Source organism: Gorilla gorilla, chromosome 10 (assembly GCF_029281585.2).
Source record: "Gorilla gorilla gorilla isolate KB3781 chromosome 10, NHGRI_mGorGor1-v2.1_pri, whole genome shotgun sequence".
Lineage (NCBI taxonomy): Eukaryota > Metazoa > Chordata > Mammalia > Primates > Hominidae > Gorilla > Gorilla gorilla.
Window position 1 is genome coordinate 126,812,722 of NC_073234.2, and position 18,581 is coordinate 126,831,302.

General features: G+C 54.4%; 1 protein-coding gene and 1 long non-coding RNA gene across 5 annotated transcripts in view; both read left to right on the plus strand.

The window, feature by feature from the left end:
- The first annotated feature begins 367 nt into the window (after positions 1-367).
- Positions 368-9,880, plus strand: LOC134756591 (uncharacterized). The gene is made up of 2 exons (XR_010129426.1): positions 368-472; positions 9,708-9,880. It is a non-coding gene; the product is annotated as an uncharacterized lncRNA (long non-coding RNA).
- Positions 9,881-11,601: 1,721 nt separating this feature from the next.
- Positions 11,602-18,581, plus strand: part of SH2B3 (SH2B adaptor protein 3) — a 45,999-nt gene continuing 39,019 nt past the window's right edge. For 2 of the 4 annotated variants that reach the window (XM_055359110.2, XM_055359111.2), the window contains exon 1: positions 11,602-11,692. The gene's annotated coding sequence lies outside the window, so the exon portion shown is untranslated. Of the gene's footprint in view, positions 11,693-12,488; positions 12,845-18,581 lie in introns of those variants that run through there. The other 2 variants (XM_031016606.3, XM_031016605.3) reach the window with 2 other exon arrangements.

Below are 18,581 nucleotides of genomic sequence, written 5' to 3' on the forward strand. Positions count from 1 at the left end.
TCCTCTGGAGTGCAGTGACACGATTTCGGCTCACTGCAACCTGTCTCCCAGGTTCAAGCGATTCTGCTGACTCAGCCTCCCGAGTAGCTGGGATTACAGGCATGCCACCACGCCCAGCTAATTTTTGTACTTTTTAGTAGAAATGGGGTTTCACCATGTTGGCCAGGCTGGTCTCGAACTCCTGACCTCAAGTGATCCGCCTGCCTTGACCTCCCGAAGTGCTAAGATTACAGGCATTGAGCCGCCGTGCCCAGCCCAAATGAGGTATTTTCTTATCCGACTGTGCTGTTAAAGCCTGGAATTGAGGCTCATTGGCCCTGCCCACCCTTGAACCAGTCACTGGGGCATGGGAGGGAGGGTTAGCCCCAGAGAACATCTTGAACTCCGACTGGATGGAAAATCAGGTGCTTCTACCAGCACAAGGGGAAGTCAGGCAGCCACAGCCCATGTCCACTTCGACTTCGGCCTCACGGTAAGTGGCTTCCAGCAGGGAAACGCAGGGTCAGCTGCGCTCCCCACCCTCCAGCCCCACCCTCCGCTTTCTACTTCTGCTTCTAACAGTGTTGCCAAATACTCCCCTCTCTCGTCTCCTCCTTTCTATGGCCCTGTGGCCCCAGTTGCCTCAGAGACATGAAGTGACTTCCCCCAAGGTCACACAGCAGGTCTATGTGGCAGAGCCCTGAGGCGCACCCAGGCAGCTGGCCCCAGTGTCCTGCTCTTGACCCAAGAATAAGCTCAAGGCCACCCCCGTCTGAGTTCTGAAAGGAAGTGACTCAGGTGCCTGAGGCTCTGAAGATAATCCCTTTCCATCTGGGTGACTGATGGTCTGGTCTGATAGGCCTGAGAACCCCACAGAGGGCAGAGGAAAGTGCAGCTCCTTGCACCTTGCACCCTGCTTGCTGGCTTGGGACACTCTCCTGGCTCGGGGCCCTTCCGGCCATGACCTCAACTCCTGCCTCCCCCTCTGGCACCGTCTTTTCATATATGTGTGTATATATATATGGAGAGAGAGAGAGAGAGAGATGGGGGTTTCATCATGTCGCCCAGGCTAGTCTCAAACTCGTGAGTTCAAGCGATCTGCCCGCCTTGGCCTCCCAAAGTGCTGGGACTACAGACGTGAGCCACCGCACCCAGTGCCCTCTGACACCTTCTGCCCCTCTCTGAGCATCTTGACATCTTACTCCCCAGAGAGGCCCTGCTTGCTGCCTCCTCCAGTGCAGAGGGCACAGGTGGACAAGCTCCAGGGGCAGGCACCCCCATGCCTTTCTGCAGCCTCAGGCCCTGCCCAAGTCCCCTTGGGCTGGCAAGGGGCTCAAGAGGCCTCAAGTTGGTGATCTAGAACCAGGAAGCCACCCTGGCTGATTTGCAGGCGAGAAGTGGCCCGTACATATGTCACCTCCTCTGTGGGAGCAGCCCCAGCCTCTGCCAGGTTCTGGGGGTGTGGTGGGAGAAGAACTTCCCAGCCTCTGCCGCACATCTGCATCTTGGGGTCAAGATCACCTGGGCAACAGGATGGGAGATGGAGGATGGGGGTGGGGTGGGGGGATAGGGCTGAAGGAATAGAGAGGGCAGGGTGCATCCTAACACCTTTTTCCACATTAAAAAGTTTAAGGTGAAAGTCACATAATAAAATGAATTAATTAATTTTAGTTAGTGAATTAACTAAATTTATTCATTTACTTAGAGACAGAATCTTGCTGTGTCACCCAGGCTGGAGTACAGGGGCAGGATCACCGCTCACTGCAGCCTCAAACTCCTGGACTCAAGTGATCCTCCCACCAAAGCGCCTCCTGAGTAGCTGAGACTACAGGCGCATTCTACCTTGCCCGAATATTATTATTATTATTATTATTTTATTATTTTGTAGAGCTATGAGTCTCACTATGTTGCTTAGGCTGGTCTCTTAACTCCAGGGCTCAAGCAATCCTCCCACCTTGGCCTCCCCACATGCTGGAATTACAGGTTTGAGCTACCGCACCCGACCTCATGAAGTAACTAAATTTAGTACATTCACAGTGTTGTGCCACCATCACTTATCTCAGTCTAGATCCAGAACATTTCATCACCCCTAAAGGAAACCCCATACTCATTAGAAGTTACTTCCTATTCCCGCTGCCCATAGCAACCACTGGTCTACTTTCTGTCTCTAGGGGTTTACCTATTCTATATACTTTACATAAGCAGAATCATACAATATTTGTCCTTTTATGACTGGCTTATTTCACTTAGCATGATGCTTCCAAGTTTCATCCACCTTGTAGCATATATCAATGCTTCGGTCCTTTTTATGGCTGTGTAATATTCCATTGTATAGATAGCATTGTCTTGATTCATTCATCCCCTGGTGGGCACATGAGTTGTTTCTATCTTTTGCCTATTGTGAATGGCACTGCTATGAACGTTCATGTACAAGTCTGAGTGCCTGTTTTCAATTCTTTTGCCTCTGTACTTTAGCTAACATTTTTGTTTGTTTAGAGATGGGGGTCTCACTATGTTGCCCAGCTTGGCCTCCAACTCCTGAGCTCAAGTGATCCTCCCACTTCAGCCTCCCAAAGTGCAGGGATTACAGGCATGAGCCATCTCACCTGGCTTTAGCTAACATTTTGATGCTTTTTTTTTTTTTTTTGAGATGGAGTCTCTCTGTGCTGCCCAAGCTGCAGTGCAATGGCATGATCTCAGCTCACTGCAACTTCCACCTCCCGGGTTTAAGCGATTCTCCTGCCTCAGCCTCCCAAGTAGCTGGGATTACAGGCATGCACCACTACGCCTGGTTAATTTTTGTATTTTTAGTAGAGACAGAGTTTTGCCATGTTGCCCAGGCTGGTCTCGAACTCCTAACCTCAGTTGATCCACCCACCTTGGCCTCCCAAAGTTCTGGGATTACAGGCATGAGCCACTGCACCTGGCCTTGATGCTTCTTTTAATGTAGATTAAATGAGGTGGGTAGGATTAAGCTGTTTTTAGTAATCCACTCCTCATTGTAAAAGAAAGACCTGAGAACAGGTTTAGCTAGTAATAGTCAGCATTATTTGTTTATTTATTTATATATTTTGAGACAGTCTCACGCTATCACCCAGGCTGGAGTACAGTGGCACTATCTTGGCTCACTGCAACCTGTCCCTCCCAGGTTCAAGCAATTCTCCTGTCTCAGCCTTCCAAGTAGCTGGGATTACAGGCATGCACCACCGCGCCAGGCTAATTTTTGTATTTTTAGTAGAGACAGGGTTTCACCCTGTTGGCCAGGCTGCTCTCGAACTCCTGGTCTCAAGCAGTCCTCCCACCTCGGCCTCCCAAAGTGGTGAGATTACAGGCGTGAGCCACCACGCCCCACTGGTGTCCTCATTCTTTGTTCCCATTTTACAGATGCGGAAACTGAAGCTCAGAGAGCCCAAGTCATTTGCCCAAGGTGACCCAGCACCGAAGGGAGAAGCTAGCCATTAAGCTGTCCCCAAACCCGTGTCCTCAACGTTGATGGCTACCCGATGGTGGCTGAGAGGCATCCAACCTGGAGCCTGGGAAGCTTCCAGGAAGGCTTGTGGGGAATCCAAGAGGAAGGTTCTTTGCGGGAGAAAGAGTCAGGCAGGGGAGTTTAGGAGGCCGCTTCCCAGCCCTCGATCGCCCCACAGCCACCAGGGGGCGCCAGAACCCCGCGCAAAGTGGCTGTCACCAAGTGGCTGCCACCGCGCGTTACCACCCTCAGGGCCTGACGCCTGGGACTGCGGCCAAGTCCCGGCCCCAGGAGCTCGCGTGCCCCACGTTGATCCCGGGTCAGGGGTGGGGACGGCTGGGGTAACTGGGTTGTACGTCCTCTGCGGAGCTATTAGGGACTCTAATTACTGGGATTGGAAGTGAATAATTATCTACTGGGCCTCAGGCCACTGAGTCACTTCCCCCAGAAACCAGATTCCCCAGGCTAGCGGAAGAGGGGGCGGCTCGCAGGCTGAGGCTGGGGCTGGGGGAAGGTGGAAGCGGGGGCCTGGGGTTGGGGTGCGCGGCCGCCGCTGTTTTTGGTCAAGATCAGAACTGGGGAGCCTGGGTGTAAATCGCTGCAGGGCCACTTACCAGCCATGTGAGTTGGGGAAGTCACTTCACCTTTCGTGCCTCAGTTTCCTTTCTGTCAAATGGGGGAAAACAACATTCTCTCCTTACAGTTGTTGGGCAAAGTAAATTGTAATCTACCTAAACTAAGCCCTCAGAGTAGTCCCTGGCACATAATCCTCTAATAATTCATTAATCACTCAGAATTATTAATTAGGCCGGGCGAGGTGCCTCACGTTTATAATCCCAGCACTTTGGGAGGCCGAGGCGGGCAGATCACTTGAGCTCAGGAGTTTGAGACGAGCCTGGGCAACATGGGGAAACCCCATCTCTACTGAAAATACAAAAAATTAGCCAGCTGTGGTGGCTCATGCCTGTAATCCCAGCTACTTGGGAGGCTGAGGCACGAGAATCGTTTGAACCTGGGAGGCAGAGGTTGCAGTGAGCCAAGATCGAGTCATTGCACTCCAGCCTTGGTGACAGAGCAAGACTCCCTCCCCCTCCAAAAAAAAAAAAAAAAAGACAAAAAAGAACATTAATTAATCATTAATCATTGGGCCGGGTGTGGTGGCTCATGCCTATAATCCCAGCACTTTGGGAGGCCGAGGCAGGCAGATCATGAGGTCAGGAGTTCGAGACCAGCCTGACCAACATAGAGAAACCCCGTCTCTACTAAAAATACAAAAATTAGCTGGGTGTAGTGGTGCACACCTGTAATCCCAGCTACTCAGGAGGCTGAGGCAGAAGAATCGCTTGAACCCAGGAGGTGGAGGTTGCAGTGAGCCGAGATCGAGACATTGCACTCCAGCCTGGGTGACAGAGTGAAACTCCATCTAAAAAAAAAAAAAAAAATCATTAACCATTAATTCAGAATCATTAATTCTGTTATTATTACCATTTTTTATCACTTGGGCTCAGTAAGTGATTAAGAGGTAGGGCACTACAGTGAGGCCAGTCTTTAGTCCACACCAGCTGCTTCATTGCCAGTCGTGTGACATGGACATGTCACTTCACTGCCCTGTGCCTCAGTTCCCTCATCTGACAAATGGGAAAATGAATAGCAAACCGTTCATTTGGGGTGGAAGAGATAAGGCCTGTGATGTTCTCAGTGTGGCGCACGCTTCCATAAATGGAGTCCAGATTGTAAATACTGTTCATGCTTTTCTTAGGGAAGGACTTGTGGCAATTTTAGCTTCTAAGGCACTGGGAGGACAGAAAACAGAACCGAATCCAAGGGAAGGAAGCACAGGGAGAGATGACATCAGGCACTTGAGCTCAGCAGATCAGACCCTGAGCCCAGGAATTGTCCTTGGGAGTTCTGCCCACCCAGGCCAAAAGGGAAGAACCCAGTAATGTAATTATTTTCTGGCCTGGGGCAGATGTGTATTGACCAAGGGGGACCATTTCCTGAGCCCTCTTGGTCTCTGTTGGACCCTAATGGGTGGGAAAAGGGTTGGTTGGACCTCACCCCCCGAGGTTTCTTGAGCTCTGTGTTAATTATTGATTGCTGGGTAACAAATTACTCCTGCGTTTACTGGCTTAAAACAGCAAACCTTTATTATCTCATATGGTTTTAGGAATTCACATGCAATCTGACTTAGCTTGTAGTTCAGGGTCTCCCACTCCTGAGATGGTAGTCCGAAACATGGGCGGGTGGCACGCACACGCAGTTGCAGCTATTTGAGAGGCCGAGACAGGAGGATTGTTTGAGCCTGGAAGTTCAAGGCTATAGATCATGCTATATGATCGTGCCTGTGAATAGCCATTGCACTCCAGTCTGGGCAATGTAACAAGACCCCGTCTTTTAAATAAACAAACAAACAAACAAACAAAAATGGTTTAGGACTGTTCTCATCTGGGGCCCAACTGGGGCTGGATGATTCACTTCCAGAATGGTTAGAAGTGATGGTTTCAGTCCTGGCTGTTGCTAGGAGGTCTCTGTTCTTTGCTGGCTGGTGGCAGGAAGCCTCAGTTCCTCTTCACACGGGCCTCCATAAAGCTACTTGGGTGTCCTTAAGACACAGTGGCTGGCTTCTCCCAGAGTGGATGGCTCAAGAGAGTACAAGGAGAAGCCTAAATGCTTCTTATGACTCAGTCTCAGAAGTCACACAGCGTCACTTCCACTTTAGTCTCTGTTAGAAATGACTCATTAAGGCCAGGTGTAGGGGCTCACGCCTGTAATCCCAGCACTTTGGGAGGCCGAGGCAAGCAGATCACGAGGTCAGGAGATCAAGACCATCCTGGCTAACACAGTGAAACCCTGTTTCTACTAAAAATACAAAAAATTAGCTGGGCGTGGTGGCTCGTGCCTATAGTCCCAGCTACTCAGGAGGCGGAGGTTGCAGTGAGCCGAGATTGCACCACTGCAGTCCAGTCTGGGTGACAGAGCAAGACTCTGTCAGAAAGAAAGAAAGAAGGAAAGAAAGGAAGGAAGGAAGAAAGGAAGGAAGGAAGGAAAGGAAGGAAGGAAGGAAAGAAGGAAAGAAAGGAAGGAAGGAAGGAAGGAGTCATTAAGTCCAGCCCACACTCAAGGGCAGGGGAATCAGGTTCCACCTTTTCAAGGGAGGTGTGTCAAAGAAGTGTGGACTGTTTTTAAGCCACGAGGAGCACCTGTTATGTGCCAAGAACTGTGCTCACAAGAGTGAGCAAGACACACAAATGCCTGGCCAAGTGGAGCTGACCTGCTCCTGGGGGTGGGGGAAAGAGACTGCCAATAAACAGATGAATTAATGATTCTGGTATCAGTCAGGGGGCCACAAGGGTGAGGAAGAAAAAACATGCAGAGGCAAGTCAGCCATGGTGGCTCCTGTAATCCTAGCACTTCGGGAGGCCAAAGTGGGATGATTGCTTGAGCCCAGGAGTTTGAGACCAGCCTGGACAACATAGAGAGACCCTGTTTCTACAAAAAATAGAAACAATTAGCCAGGCATGGTGGGGTGCACCTGTAGTCCCAGCTCCTTGAGAGGCTGAGGCAGCAGGATCGCTTGAGCCCAGGAGTTCAAGGTTGCAGTGAGCCATGATTGTACCACTGCACTCCAGCCTGGGTGATAGAGTGAGACCCTGTCTCTAAGAAAAAGAAAGAAAAAAAGCAGGAGCAGAAGAGAGATGGAGATGGTCAGCAATGGGGGCAGGGCTGGTTTAGGTTTGGTGGGCAGTCAGACATCTCCTGGGAGTGAAGAAAGCAAGGGTAGACAGCTGGGCGCGGTGGCTCACGACTATAATCCCAGCAGTTTGGGAGGCCAAGGCGGGAAGATTGCCTGAGGTCAGCTATTCAAGGCCAGCCTGGCCAACATGGTGAAACCCCATCTCTACTAAAACTACAAAAAATTAGCTGGGCATGGTGGCTTTCACTTGTAATTCCGGCTTCTCAGGAGGCTGAGGCAGAAGAATCACTTGAACCTAGGAGGTGGCAGAGGCTGCAGTGAGCCAGGATTGAGCCACTGCACTCCAGCCTGGGCAACAGAGTGAGACTCCGTCTCAAACAAAACAAAACAAAACAAAACAAAACAAAAACATCTGGTGGAAGAGCATTCTGGGCACAGGGAACAGTCAGTGCTAAGGCCTTGAAGTGGGAGCATGAAGGTGAGTTTGAGGAGCCCAGTGTGCTACAGTGTCCTTTGATAACACTCAGCACTCTGTGCATTCACTGAAGGCCACTAGGGACAAAGTGTCCTACACAATGTCATTGCCCTTCACCCAACTACTATCATGCCCATTTGACAAGCAGAGATACTCAGGCTCAGAAAGTGGGAGCCTGTTGCTGGTGGCAAGAGGGGACCTTTGGAGGTTGCACAGCAGTGCCGTGATGGAAACTCGGGCATGGGAAACACCAGCAGTAGCCATTGCCCAGCTGAGGGCCAGGCCAGGCCAGGTCCCCAGGCCTCCTCCTCGCCTGTGGCCCAGGCCTGCAGAAGCACATTTTACAGATGCAGACAGCAAGACCTCCACTCTGGCTGGGTGATCCTGGGCAAGATCTTTGCTCTCAAACCTCAGTGTCTGCATCTGTAAAAGGGGTGTGAAGCTCTGTTGTTTACAGGACTGGTCTTTGTGGCCACTCCCCTTCACAACCCTCGAGGGACATGGGACTCTCACACCCAATCATAGATTATAATCACATTCTTTTTTTTTTTTTTTTTTTTTTTGAGACGAAGTCTCACTCTTGTCACCAGGCTGGAGTGCAATGGTGCAATCTCGGCTCACTGCAACCTCCGCCTCCCAGGTTCAAGCAATTATCCCTGCGTCAGCCTCCCAAGTAGCTGGGATTACAGGCATCCACCAGCACACCCAGTTAATTTTTGTATTTTTAGTAGAGACAGGGTTTCACCATGTTGACAAGGCTGGTCTCAAACTCCCGACCTCAGGTGATCCACCTGCTGCGGCCTCCCAAAGTGCTGGGATTACCGGCATGAGCCACCGAGCCTGCACTATATTCAACATTCTTTATCAGTCATTGCTACGTGGAAGTACCTCCCCCACTCCTAAGCCCTCAATGTGAGTTTTCTGATCAAATTCCCCCTCAACCCAATGGGGTCAGTCCTGTCACTGTCCCCATTTTCCAGATGAGGAAACTGAGGCCCAGAGAATCTATGTGACTGCACAGCTAGGAGATACAGAACAGAGAACTCTTTTTTTTTTTTTTTGGAGACAGAGTCTCACTCTGTTGTTGCCAGGCTGGAGCACAGTCGCGTGATCTCAGCTCACTGCAACCTCCCCTTCCTGGGTTTAAGCAATTCTCCTGCCTCAGCCTCCCGAGTAGCTGGGACTACAGGCACCCACCACCACACCCGGCTAATCTTTGTATTTTTAGTAGAGATGGGGTTTCACCATATTGGCCTGGCTGGTCTTGAACTCCTGACTTTGTGATCCACCGCCTCAGTCTCCCAAAGTGCTGGGATTACAGGCATAAGCCACCGCGCCTGGCCCACTTTTTGAATTTTTATGAGTACATAGTAGGTGTATATATTTATGGAGTATGTGAGGTATTTTGATACAGGCATGCAATGTGTAATTATCACATCAGGGTAAATGAGGTATCCATCACCTCAAGCACTTATCATATATTTGTGTTTGTACTAGTTAACTTTTGTTGTTATTAAAATTATTATTAATACGAATTGCTAATATGAATATTAATAGCATTGATCATTGTTAATTTATTGCTGTTGACTCTTGTGTTGTAATTGTTATCTTTTTAATTTTTTTTTTTTTTGAGACGGATTTTCACTCTTGTTGCCCAGGCTGGAGTGCAATGGTACGATCTCGGCTCACCACAACCTCCACCTCCCAGGTTCAAACAATTCTCCTGCCTCAGCCTCCTGAGTAGCTGGGATTACAGGCATGCGGCACCACACCTGGCTAATTTTGTATTTTTAGTAGAGACGGGGTTTCTCCATGTTGGTCAGGCTGGTCTCGAACTCCCGACCTTGGGTGATCCGCCTGCCTCGGCCTCCCAAAGTGCTGGGATTACAGGCATGAGCCACCGCGTGTGGCCTGTAATTGTTATTAATCCTGTGAGTCTCCGGCTTTCTGGAACTTGGCCAGCAGGAGGTGTTGGTGTTTTTCACAGCAAGAAGGAAGGGCGGTTGGACCTGCTCCCCTAAGACAGCCTGGCTTGTTTCCGGGAGCTATGGATCAGTCATGGGAATTTGAATAACCCTTTCTCTCCTTAGGTCCCAGTGACCTGCCGAGTGGGAAGAGCCGTGGCTGGCCGGTCTCCCAGTGGCGACGACGACCTCGCTGTGTTCGTGGCAGCGGCACTCTCAAATCTGGGCACGGTGATGGGAAGGTTATTTGTTGGAATCCCTTTGCCTTTCCAAGGGAAAATAAACACAAAAAGTGAGAAGTCTTGGGGTCTCAGCGAGCGCCAAAACAAAAAACTGGACTCCGGCGGGGACGTGGGCAAGAAGCGACTAAGCGAGGAAGGAAACCAGTTTGGGCCTCCGAGAAATCTGGCAGGCGAGAAGGTTTGAACCGTGATTAAAAAGGGGAAGAACCACAAGTCCCAATTTAAGTCAGCAGAGCTGCTGTCTGGGCAGTGAGAGGGAAAGTGCTTGTGGCTGGCAGATTTCAGCAGCCATTTGGCATTGGCTGGGTACCGGGCTGCTCTGTGGGTGCTGCCTGGCAGCTGCATGGCTACAGACAAGTAACTGTTCTCTCTTGGCCGCAGTGTCCCCAGGTATAAGAAAGTGATCAAATAATATGGGATGATTCATTCAGACTTTTTTTTTTTTTTTTTTTTTTGGAGACAGAGCCTACCTCTGTCTCCCAGGCTCGAGTGCAGTGATGCAATCTTGGCTCACTGCGGCCTCCACCTCCCGGGTTCAAGCGATTCTCCTGCCTCTGCCTCCCCAGTAGCTGGGACTACAGGTGCGTGCAACCATGCCTGGCTAATTTTTGTATTTTTAGTAGAGACAGGGTTTCACCCTATTGACCAGGCTGGTCTCAAACTCCTGACCTCAGGTGACCTGCTGGCCTCAGCCTCCCAAAGTGCTGAGATTGCAGGTGTGAGCCACTACACCCAGCCTCGTTTAGACTTCATTGACATTCCCCCACCCCACCCCTCTTCCCACATCCTCAGATGCTGTGTGAACAGCTTGAATCCCACACTCCACAGGTCCTTCTCCTCACAACCCTCCATGGCACCCTACTGCCCTCAAAATAATTCCCAAAGTCCCCACCAAGACCTTCAAGACACCATGTGATGGGCCCACCTTTGAAACATCATCTCTTACCAGTATAGGTGTCACCACTGCCTTTATGACTTTATTCCAAAGCACCACATGTATTCCCTCCTCAGCACCTTTGCACATGCTGTTCCTTTGGCCTGGAATGCTCTTCCCTCAGACGTTATAGCACCTGGATCCTTCTTGTCGTGGAGGGTTCTAAGCTCACATGTTAGTTCCACAGAGGTGTCTTTCCTGAGCCCTGGATCTAAGACATCCCCTTCCAGCTCTCCATCCCATAACTGTTTTGTCATTGTCATAACTGATCCCACTTGCTTATTTGTGCCTTATGTCCCCCCACTAGAATATCAGCTCCACGCAGGCAGGGTTATCTGTGTTGTTCACTGCTGTGTTCCCAGCGCCTAGAACAGTGCTTGGAAATGTGCGGAAAGCAGATTTTTGTGGCCTTTTTCTTCAAGGTCATTGGACACCAGGAATCATGTAGCAGACCGCTCCCTTCCCCCATCTACTCGGAGTCTGGAAATCCCCACCTTCTGGGGAACCCCTTCCTGTAGCTCTAAGGTCAGGACTGGGGCCGATTTGTTTAACACAGAGCGCTTCCTGGAGCCAAGCCTCGAGCTAACTGCTTTAATGCATTAACTCACTTAATTCTCACTGCCAGGAGAGTGGGTACACATTATTTCCATTTCATAGGCAAGGAAGTGGAGAGGTACGGAGAAGTCAAGTCATTTGCCCGGGTAGGAAGAGGGGGAGGCAGTGGAATGGAGACGCTGCCTGGGAAGGCTCGAGGTGGCCCCTCCAAGCTGGGGGCGTGGGCGACTTGTTTCCTGTTGGGGGAGGGGGAGAAGAGTACATCCCTCCCTCCCCGCCCTCCCACATGTTGGGGGAGAGGCTCCTGAGAGCATGCCCCACTCCGGACTAGGGGGAACCCCACTGTCCGTCTCAGCTCCCCATGAGGCCGTGGAGAAAATGTAAGTAGCCCGGGGGCGGGCAGGGGGGTGGGCGCAGAGGCCACGGGAGCCAGCGGTCGGAGAGGGCTTCCTGGAGAAAGATGCACCCCTCCTAGAATTGGGGGACAGGACGGGCGGCCAGAGCGAGGCTGGGCTATACGGGCACCGGCTGTAGCAAAGGCAAAGCTGAGGGCTGGGGCCAGAACCCAAATCGGGGGCCTGGGGCCGTGGCTGGTCGGGTCAGCACGATCGCAGATAGTCAGGGTCGGGCAGGGCTGGGCTCCCTCCCTGGGGCGATGATGAAAGCCGTGGTCGCTATTGCACGGCCCAGCCCTGCGGGCACTGATAAGGCCCTGCAGGAGGGAGTCAGCAAGGGCGCGCCCCCTGGAGGCCAGGCCCCTCGACCCTGCCCGCCCTAGGCCCCGCCCCTTCATCTGGCCCCGCCTCCAGGCGCTGAGGCACCTGGTGACCTGCCGGCGTTGAGTGGGTGGGGCTAAAGTCGCCCCGCCCCTCCGATCCTCACTTCTATCTTCAGACTGTGGGACGCGAAATCGGGTGGGCACGTGGTGGGCGTGGCTTCGCAAGGCCTCGCCTTTTTCCGGACCCGCGCCCGAGAGCCCTCCGACCCTGGCAGCCGCGAACTAGCGGGATTGGTAGGCGGGGCCAGTCTGGGCTCCGCCCTCATGGCCCGCCCCTCCAGCCGAATCTCCGACTCGCGCGCGGCCTGAGGCGTGGCTCCTGGTGGCCCCGCCCCTGCCCCGCCCCTGTCGCGGCCGCCCTCCCCCGCCGGGCTCCGCTCGCACGGCCGGTTCCTCTTTACATAACGGCGCGGGGCGGCATGGGCCCGGGCCACCGCCTCCGCCCGGCTGCCCGCCCGGACTGTCGCGGCCCGCGGTGGCGACGGCGGCCGCTGCAAAGTTTCCCCGGCGGCGGCGGCCCGGGGGCGCATCCTCCCGCAACTGTCAAGCGCTGGCGGCGGAAATGATGAGGCGCTGGCCATTTTCCGAGCCCGGGTTTCCTGCCTGAGCCCCGCTCGAGCGAGCCGCGAGCGAGGAGCCGGCGGGCGGGAGAGGACGCGCCCAGGGCGGGGGCCCGCCCGCCCCCTCGGGATTTCGGGGGCCCGGGGGCGCGCGACGCCATGGGCCGACCGGGCCCAGAGCTCCTGTCTCTCAGGTGAGCCCGCGTTTGCCCGCGCTCCCCTCCTCCGGGGCCGGGAGGGCTTTTGTGGGGAAAGGGGAGGCCCCGTGTCCAGTTCTGCCCGGGCTCTGCGCGTCACCCCCAGCCCAAAATACTGCCCTGCAGCTAACTCAGATGGAGGCGTTCCGGGGTGACGGCTCCCAGCGCCTACGACCCCCCACTCAGCCACTACCCCCACCCACACACGTGTGAGGGAGAGCGTTGGGGTAACTGAGGCCGTGGGATGGGGGAGAGGGCATCGCTGACGCCCCCAGCCCACCCTACGGTAGCCTCGCCGGTTGGGGGCGGCCCTCCCCCCAACTTGTGCCTGGGGAGGAGCGGTCAGGGGTCACCCATGGCTACCCTGAAAGTGAAAGTAGTCAAACTGAGGCTGTGAGCACAGATGAGCCCTTGGGTGTAGGGGCAGCGGGGGAGGATGCGCCGGCCCCTCCCCACTCCCCATTCCGGGCCATGCGGCTAAGAGGGTAGCGCCCTGATTCAGGAAGCCCCTCTCCCCAGTTCCTGCACTGCCGAGGTCGACCGGGCCAGGCCCCCGCATGCTGCTGAATTGGGCGGTTCACCAGGGCTAGGCGTCCCAGAGACAGGTTTCTGGTATTGATCCTCTCACACCTCTTGCCTGGGGTTCCCTGGGAATCCCCCGACCAAAAAACGTCTGGAGTGGGTGTTGGTCTTCTAGATCCGCACGGCAGGAAGGGGATTTCAGAGGTCTCTGATGCCTGGTGCAGAAATCCCCTTCCCTCCCTTCCCTCCCTCCGGCCAGGGGAGCTTTGTTTTGAGGGAGGGGGACTGCATTTGAGGAACTGGAGAGGAGGGTCTGCCTGCCTGTCCCGCTTCTTTTTTTCTTTAGTTTCCTCATTCTCCTGTTTCTCTTCCCCATTCCCAGCCACAATGATGTAGGTGAGGAGGTCACTGCCTGCAGCTGGGGGCCTCCAGGGAGGGGCACGGCCAGGCTGGGCTGAGTGGGAGGAAGTGAAATCTGGTGGGGGGTTCAGAGCAGAGGCCCCGGCAAGGCAATGTCGGCAAGGCCAGCTTTGGTGGCAGGAGGGACCGAGATCTGACCCGCAGCCCCTCGCCGGGGAGATGACAGTTCCTAACACCGGCCAGCAGCCAGGCCTCAGGGGCCCTGCCAGGGCAGTGGGCCTGTGGGTCTCCAGGGATGCAGGCGCAGGTTGTGTCTGGGTTTCCCATCACTGACCTGGCTGCCTGAGTGGAAACAGCTCTGGAGGCTCCTCAGGACCTGCCCTCGTGGGGGGAGAGCCATCAGAGGCCACCTGGGCAGGCTGGGCTCGGAGGATGAGAGCCAGGGCCTACTGGGGGAAGTTGGAAGGGTTTTTAGTGCACTTTTCCTGAGCCTTTTCCCACTACCCCCTCTGGGAGGGAAAATCCTTCTGAGCCAAAGGGTGAGCATTCCTAGAACTTTTGTGAGTCCCTGTGGGCCACAGAGCGGCCAGCTGGGAAGGGGCTGGCTCGGAGCATCAGCAGCTGGGGGCTCAGGGTCTGCAGGGGCTCAGCAGGAAGTGGAGGAGGATAGTGAGGAGGGTCCTGGAGACTGTGCTTTGCTGCTCCTACTGCCTTCGTTCAGCTGAAGGCGTGGGCAAGTGACTCTGCCCTCAGTTTCCCTCTGTGTAAAATGGGGGAATAACAGGTTTGCAGTGGAGATTTAATGAGCCAATGTGTAATGAGCACCTGCTGCCTGGCAAAGAGAGGTTCAGTTGCAGGTGGTGGTGGTGGTAGTGGTGATTTTATCATTGCTTTCATTAGTGTTACTGTTATTGGCCATGAGGTGTTCCTTCAGTAGTCTCCCTTGAGCATCTCTTGCATACATAGCACTGGAATTTCCTGGGTCTTTGGGAGCAGAATTTTGAAGATCCGGGCACTTCCTTAGCTATGAGGCCTTGCTTAACTGCCTCACCTCAGTTTCCTCACCTGTGAAATGGGTGTGCTAATAGTACCTACTTCCTAGAGTCATGGGAACCATGAATGAGTGAATTCACAGTGTCCAGAGTGGCTTGGTCAGGAGGAAGAGAAGAAGTAGCCTTGGGGCTGGAATGATCTTTTTTGTTGTGGGTGTTAGCTCTGCTGGCTTTCTTTCCTCATCCCCCCCCACCCCCACCCCCATGCCTCTCAAACCTGGGCCTGATCCTCCTTCTCCGATAAATAGAACTTTTGAGTACAAATCAGATCCCACAGGACTGCTGGGCCCTTGGATTTCTGGCTCCCGCTGTGCCACCCCCAGACATTCTCCATATCCCAGGTGGAGCAGAGCTGGAGGCACTTGGAGGGACCTCCTTGCTGCCAGTCTCAGTGCCACCTGTCTGTGGTGAGGGGAGACCAGGTGCCCTCCCCAGCCAAGGTGGGGAGGGTCAATGAAGGGGGTCTCAGGGACATAGTAGGGAGCTGTCCCACAGTCTGGGCCAATACAGCTCCTTTTGCTGGAAACACCTTTGGAACCCAGTTTACATGACCCCACACCCTTCTGAGGGCTGGTGTTCATGAGGGTCTCCCATTGCTGGGAATCCTTGGGTTGATCACTTAACCTCTCTGAGGCAATTGAGACAACATCTGTGAAAGGCTTTAACAGCTGTGCACTTGCTGTGACATGGCACATAAGGCACTGAGCACTGAGCCTGGCACTCAATTAACAATAGTGGATATTATTGCTGTTAATAAAACGAGAGGCTTTTCCTGCTAAATTCCCACTTCTCCCTGGTAGTAATATGGACTTTGGGGCCGAATCTGGGCTCTGCCAGCTTCCAGGTGTGAGGTCCTAGGCAGGTTACCTGGCTTCTCTGATCTGGACCTCGCCTGCCCGATGGAAGCCAAGAGTTCTAGCCTCCCCAGGGTGGGTGTGTGAAGTACAGTGTCAGGACTGGAACTGTGTTGGCTGTACTTGCTCTGGCTGTGTGATCTTGGGCTGGTCCCTTAGCCTCCCTGAGCCACAGGTCTTTTTGTCTATGAAATAGGGGGGTTGCCAACTCGCTGTTAGGGTAGTTTTGAGAAGAGGAGGCATGCACAGTGCCCGGCATGCAATTGGCACTCAATAAGTGCAAGCCATTGCTGTTCATGCCCAACAGGGGCTGGCACTTAATTGCCAGGTTTCCTGGGAAAACGGTCCCCAAGGGCCCGCGGGCGTTCAGCATCTTTGACGAGGCAGGGCAGGAAGCCGCTGCCATCTGGCAGACCGGAGACGCCTGCCTTGGCGAGTCCAGAGGTGCAGTGCTAGCTGCTCATTCCCTGCAAGGCCCCATTCCTCACTACCCACCCTTCCCAAGGAAACTGAGGCGGGCAGGCTGCCCAAGGGAAGTGACTCAGCCGGGGTCACTTGCTGAGTCAGGCCTTATTGGACCCAGGAGTCCTGCACCCCAGCTCCCCAGCTTCCCAGGGCTTGAGATCCCTTGGAGACTGAGCAGGTCCTGAGGCCTGGCAGCAGGACCAGGCCACCACTGGACATCTGCTCAATGGGGCCCTGCTGCCGGGGTGACAAGCATCCCTCTACCAGGGCTCCAGGGTTCTGCTGGCCACCACTAGCCATCCTTCCTCCCAGCAGGGGCAGAGGACACTTCCCCAGGGGAACAGGTCCTCCTGGTGCCCCCCCACTCCCCGCCCCAGCCGGAAACCCGGCAGCTGAGCAGTTGGATAGAAGATTTTTCCTCCCACGCCACCCTGTCAGGGGTCGGCCAGCAGGGCCGGGCCACAGGCTTCCTTGTGAGCCAGGCCTGGAGCCCCTGGGGGCCCACCCGGATGTGGCCACCCCCCGGCTGGCCAGTGGGGAGCCGGCTGCTGCCCAGGACTTGTGTCCCCAGGGAGGCCTGGGAGGGAGGAAGTCTATGCCCTCCTCACAGGGGCTGACTCACAGGCGCCCAATGGGGGGCCCCAGCTGGGAGACTGGGAATGTGATCAATCAGGGAGGTGGACACACAAGGGGACCTCTGACATGGGATCTGCCCTTTCAGAGCTCACACACTGGTGTCATCTCAAGGAGGAGAGGCCCAGAGAGGGCAGTGTATGCTGCGAGAGGCGAGGTAATTGAGGGCTTACGCATGTCCCTCCTGATGTCCCCAAGTAGCACTGGGGAGGAGGTTCACCCACAGGCTGCCCTCCTAGGGTCTCCCCTGTCTGCCCTCAACCCAGAGGCAGTGAAAGGAAGAAGCCACGGCCTTGGGATGGGGGGCGTGCGGGATTCTGACGGTGCTGCCTCTCCGCAGGGAGATGGTTCTTGGCTTTCCCTACCTCCTGAAACCTAGCTGGGGCGGTGGCTGGGATGTCAGGCTGGCGGTGTGGGCAGAGGAAGCCAGAGGACATTTCCTGTTCTGGCAGACTGTGCTGGCCTGATAAATGTCCCCGGGGCACAAGGTGACCCCAGCAAGGGTGCATCAGTGCCCCGCCAGCTGCCCCGTGGCCTGGGGTAGAAGCCACCTCTCTGCCTCCCCGGGGACCCTGCCTTCGCCCCCTGCTTCCCGTGGGCATCTCTGCGTCTGGCAACTTGAATGCTGTGAAAGGGCAGCAGGCCGCCTGCCAGGCAGTGTGTGTCAGAATCCCACAACTCTCTGGGCCTCCTTAGGCCACAGGGTCTGGACTCTATGAACAGTTGGTGCTAGGCATGGGGAAGATAGAAATGTTCCTTGTGGCCTAGATTCAACCGGGAGGCCTCCCTGGAGGAACTGTCCCCTCTGAACGTGTGAGACTTCCTGCCTATATCTGTGAGCTGGGGCAGGGGAGAGTGGAGGCTCTGGACTGGCCCAATTTAACTTCATTTACCACACTTTAAGAAATCTTCCCCAGGCTGGGAGCAGTGGTTCACACTTGTAATCCCAGCACTTTGGAAGGTCAAGGTGGGAGGATCACTTGAGCCCAGGAGTTTGAAACCAGCCTGGGCAACATAGTGAGACCCTGTCTCTACCAAAAAAAAAAAAAAAAAAAAAGGCTGGGTATGGTGGCACATGGCTGTGGTCCCAGATACTTGGAAGGATTGCTTAAACCCACAAGGTCGTGGTTGCAGTGAGCTGTGATCATGCCACTACACTCCAGCCTGGGTGACAGTCAGACCTGTCTCAAAGAAAGAAAAAAAAAAAAAATCCTCCCCAAGCTTCAGCAGGGGAATTCCTACCATGGATAAAGGCTTTCTCTGCATGTGGGCCTGATCATTAAAAGGAAAATTTCAGCCTCCCAAATTATACTATTATCCAGGGTGATTAGATAGAGGAGAGGCTGAGAAGCCCTGATCTCGGGGGGGCATGGATTAAGGGGACCCCACAGCTCAGCCAGGTTCCCAGCGATTCAAGGTCCTGCGATTTCTTACCGACTTGGTGGCTCCAGGGTGCCTGGGGCTGGCTGTGCTTCTTGGGGAGCACCAGGTACCATTGCTGCTTCGAGGCCCTCAATAGCCCTCTGGTGGACCCGGTTGTGTTCTGATCTTGGGGTCCTGAGATGCAGACACCCCCCAGCCCCAGCTGGTGGGTGTGCAGCTAGCTGCCTCCATGTATTTGCTGCAGGGAGGGAATTGGGGGTGGGGGACCAGGATGCACCAGGCTGAGTTATTCCTTCTGCACTTCATCCTGCCCCTCACCTGGCTGCAGGATTTGGGGAAACCCTGGAGACCCCCATAGCTGGGAGGTTCCTGCCCCAGAAGGAAGCCTGAGCAGGTGAGGGGGGTCTCCTGGGTACTAGGGCCCCTCTGTGGGGAAGGTGGTTTATTTCTCTGGCTGACCAGGCT